The sequence below is a fragment of the Octodon degus genome, unplaced genomic scaffold (genome assembly GCF_000260255.1).
Source record: "Octodon degus isolate 3935 unplaced genomic scaffold, OctDeg1.0 scaffold00023, whole genome shotgun sequence".
Taxonomy (NCBI): Eukaryota; Metazoa; Chordata; class Mammalia; order Rodentia; family Octodontidae; genus Octodon; species Octodon degus.
The window spans coordinates 14,882,128-14,887,168 of NW_004524599.1; positions in this window are offsets into that span (position 1 = coordinate 14,882,128).

Sequence of the window (5,041 nt, forward strand, 5' to 3'; positions counted from 1 at the left end):
AGAGTGGGAGGGGCTTCACAGGGCAGGAGCGTCCTGGCTACAGAGTGGGAGGGGCTTCACAGGGCAGGAGAGTCCTGGCTGCAGAGTGGGAGGGGCTTCACAGGGTGAGCTGCCTGGCTGCTGTATTTTCCTTACAGAAGCTACTGAGACACCCTCAGAGCTTTTGGTTTTTTTATTTTTGTTTTTGAGACAAGATCTCACTATGTAACCCGGGTGGCCTTGACCTCATACAACTTCTACCTCTGCCTCCTGAGTGCTGGGAGGCCAGTTATGTGCCACCACATCCCGCAAAATTGAAGGGGTAGTGATGTCCTATGCGTTCTTTGGCCGCATACACATAAAAGCCTCCCACATCAAAATTCCACACCAAATGGTAGCTTTGTTATCACTGATAAACTTACACGGATGCATCGCTGTCATCCAAACTCATGGTCTACCCTACGATTCACTGTGTGTCGCGTGTATTTTAGATTTGGACAGATTTATGATGATACGTTGTAAGGGGAAGTCAGATTCCTCTGCTTCCCATCCCCGACATCGAGCGAGGGGCTCTACTTTGCCATATGCTCTTGTTTTTTCTTTACACGTTGATTATGTCAGGTATTTGTTACAGTGCCAGAAAGCCAGGTAACAGTTCAGCTCACCGTTGACACTAGATATTTGCTTGGGGACAGTCCAGACCTCAGAAGCTAAGGCCTCAGTCCCATGAGAACATTTCTGTTTCATATCTCAATATCAAGTCCCAATGTCACCTGTACTGCTGACCTCCTAACTATGCATCAGAGCTCCCTTCCACTTTCTTGGAGTTTGATAATTTCCCAGAAAATCTCACAGAACTGCCAGATTTCCAGAACATTAAGAAAGGACCAGGCCAGGGAGATGACTCAGTAGAATAAGCACTTCCCTGGCAAGTGCAAGGGCCTGAATTCAATCCCTGGTTCCACCAAAGTGGGGGGGAAGAAAGAAAGAAAGAAAGAAAGAAAGAAAGAAAGAAAGAAAGAGCCCACCTCAGGAGCAGAAGGATGAGAGCCTCAAGGCAAGGGGTTGGAGAGCTGCCAAGGACTTCCCTGGCCTCCCCGGCGAGCACCTGCCTCATTCATACCAACTCAGAAGCCCTCAGAGCCTCATCCCTTTGGAAGGCATCAATGCATGGGCTTGATTGAGCCAATCATTGATCACCGATGATTAGCTGAACCTTCAGCTCCTCCCCACTGCCAGGAGGTCAGGGGAGCACGGAAAGTTCCAACCCTCTAATCATGACCGTGGTTCCTGCCCTATCCCTGAAGCAATCTAATAGCCCCAGCCAACAGTCATCTCACTGGCATGCAAAAGACACTGGTCACTTCTAGGCCACTAAGGGTTTTAAGAGCTAAGGAAGTAGGTAGAGACCCATATGTGTTGCCTCTTATGTCACTCCGGGTCCACCATTCCAGTATGGCACTGAGTTGTCTAACCTAGCCCCAAATCCTCAGTTCTGCCTTTCTGATCTTTCCTCCCTTGAATCTGAGCAACTGCTGACCTTTTTCCTGTCACCATAGTTTTCCTTTTTCAGAATGTCATAACCCTGGGTCATACACTGTATAACCTTTTCTGATTTTCTTCTTTTACTTCATAATATACATTTAAGTTTCCACCATGTCTTTTCATGGTTTGATGGCTTCTTTGCTTTTAGCACTGACTAACATTCCATTGTCTGGAGAACCACAGTTTACTGGTACATCCAGACACCAGAAGGTAACCATTAAACTCAACGGCTCCCAAGTTTCGCCAGTTATCAATAAAGCCACTGTGAACATCCGTGAGCAAGCTGTTATGGTTAATCTGTTTTCATCTCTGTTAGATAAATACCAAAGAACAGGCTAGTGTGTCAGTTACTTTTCTCTCCTGCTGGACAAAATACCTGACACTCAAAATGAAGGAAGGGAAGGTTTATTTAGCTCACAGTTAGTGGAGGTTTCAGTCCGTACTCAGCTCCCTCCAAGGCAGGGTGGCACATGGCAGAGGGCAGCAGTCCATGGAGGCAGAAAACAGCAAGACAGCAAGAGCCGAAACAGGGAGGAGCAGCAGCTGAGGCTAGCCAGCCTCTCTCCCCTCCTTACATTTGCATGCAGACTATCTGCCCGGGTGGGTGTAGCAGTCACACCCACACTGCCAGCACTGGATCATGAAGTAGTCACAAACTCTAGGAGTTGCCCCAGTGACTGCATGAGGCTATGGTGGGGACAAATAAACAGAAACCACAACAGATGGATCATAAGGTGAGCACGAATTTAGGATTGCAAGAAGCGGCCCAGCTGTCCTCTAGTGATGATACCATTTTGCATTCTTTTTTTTTTTTTTTAATTTTTTTAATTTTATTTGTGTGTGTGTGTGTGTGTGTGTGTGTGGCCAGCTCAGCCCACCAGGGGGCGGGGCTGGCTGGCATGTGGTGCTGGGGGATTGAACCGTGGTCCCTGTGCTTATCGAAGCTTGTTCTAAGTAGGTGCTTTAGACCACTGCGCCATCTCACCAGCCCCACCATTTTGCATTCTTAATAGCAGTGGGGGTTCCTGCTGCCCCGTCTCCTTGTCAGCGTTTTCTGATGTTAACTTTGCAGTTTCAGCCATTCTGATAGGTGTGTAGCCGCATCTCACTGCGTTAATGTTCAATTCTCTAATGACACATGAAACTGAGTATCTTTTTCATACGATTCTTTTCCCCTGTTTTCCTTGGTGGTATCTGTTCAGATAATTTACCCATTTTATAACTGGGACATAGGTGTTTTTATAGTTACACTCTCACAGTTTTTTTAAAAACATACATTTTAGATAACAGCTCTTAAAAATCAGACATGCTCTTTGCAAATATTTTTTCCCATTCTTACAGCTTTTTCTTCCCAATTTGCCCTTGAGGTCTCTTGGGATGGCTGTAAGCATGAGCCCTGGCCTGGTGTGGCTCGGGGTCTTGGTCACTCATGTTTACAGTGTGCCTCTCTCGGCTGCTTCTTTCTCTTGGCAGACACCCCAGGGCCTGAGTGTCGGCCACGATGGGGTGTCTTTCTGGTGAGACGCCTGTCCTGCTGGTGGGCTCCTGTGTGGCTCCTGGTGGACTTGCACCTGGTTTATTCCTATTGAGACAACCATCGCGTAAGAGAGCCCTGACTGTGAAAGGGTCCTGCCTCCCAGGTTTCTGTCAAGTAGGACACAGAGGAGCAAGCAGTAAGACACCTGACAGGATAACAGCAGTTCATCCCCAGTGGACCCCACGCCAGCACGCTTGCAGCCTCGGTGAGTTGTTGTGCCTGTTTTCTGTCGCTATAACTGAATACCACAGAATAGGTACTTTGGAAACTTTAGAAGCTTATTCAGCTCACCTTCCTGGAGGTGGGAAGCCCACATCTGGGGGAGGCCTTCCTGCTGGTGCAAAGTTCTGAGGAGGCACAGGGCACTTTGTGATGAGACACGGCTGAACCATCTTTATGACAGACCTGCTCTTGAGAGAACCACGGACCCACTCATGCACTTGCGTGACTTAACTACTTGGGACTTAACCACTTCTTAAAGGTCCTCTGCCTTAACTCCTCCCAGTGGGACCAGACCCCCACAGGCGTTTTGGTGGGGACATTCAAACCATAGTAAGTGTTTAAGCAGTTGTTCTGTTTTGAAGCCAGTGAGCGACAGAGCTCCGACTCTAATCTGTCTCCACGATCTACCTTTCTCTGCCACCCTTATCCTCGCTGCTCCATGGGTCAGCTATGCCTACAAGGCAGCAGCTCTTGGCTCTTAAAGCAGCAGCTAAGCATGGAGGAGAGTTAGACCGCTGGGATGGATGCTCAGAAAATTGCCAAATGCTACTTCCTTATTTGCAAAGATTTATGCTTACCATTTATCTGCACATTGCTTTTGTTTATTTATCTTAAAACAATGTTAGCCTCTGAGCTCTGCCAGGCACCCGAAGAGTCTGGAACTGCCTAAAGCCTTAGGACAGTGAGACTGGCAACTTGTCTGCAAAGGTTGGCTTTCCGCCTGGGTGGCTTTTGTCACCCTAATGCATGCTTGTCGCTGCAAACCCTGCACTTTCTAATCTCTGGCTGTGCGGGCCTTGGGGCTTGCTGGTGACCCTGCTGGAGTCTGGGGCAGACCTTGTTGTGCTTTATGGTAGGTGAGACGAGGCCTAATGCACGAGTGCAGTACCTGATGCGTAAGTGCTCCACTCTGCACTGTGAAGCATCCTTGTTAGGATTGATTTTTACTTGTCAGCCTCCAAATCTGCTCCCTCTCGGTCTGACTGAAGATTGCCGTTTATTACCCAGACTCGCTGCATTCATATACCATCACTGCCAGCGTTCTGCTTCAAGTCACATAAAGTAAGCATTCATTCGGCTGACAGCCTATCACAAGCCATCTTTCTGCAAAAATGAACCAGTTTACAGTTGTGGCTGACAGCTGTTTTTGAAGGAAAGCCCGTTCTCCTTAGTTGATTATGAGGAACAGTGGTTGATTCAGCTCACCAAGCTGCACCGGCATAGCTGAAAAGGGCCACATTGTGTGAGGCTCTGCAGGTCTGTTCAAACTGACGTTGCTGAAGGTCAGAACTTCCTGAGTCTGGACTGGACTTCCATGGGTCACTTAATGCACTCCTTGCCTCGTGTGCTATTTTTAAAGATCTCAGAAAATGGAGCTTCTGCTTGTCCTTGGCAATGAGGCATGAGGGCGTGCAAGCTTGGCAGCGCCTCTGTTTTAAGATTTTGTGAGTGTTAAGAGGGAATCCTGTCTTAAAAATGACTCACACCAGTGTGTGTCCAAAAGGGATGAAGGCAGATGCCACATACACAGGGAATATTTAAGCTGAATAGGGGAAGACTGGTTTTCTTCTCTCTTTTTTTGACCACTAGGGAGAAGAGAGGTGTGGAAAAAGCTGTGACAGAAACGGGTCACATAATTCCAAAGGAGTGTTGCTACAAGAAACACTGAGATGCCAGGAAAAAGCCAAGTGTGGTGGCACACTTGTAACCCCAGCATTTGGGAGGCTGAGCCAAGGGGCCCCCAAGCTAGCATGCAAC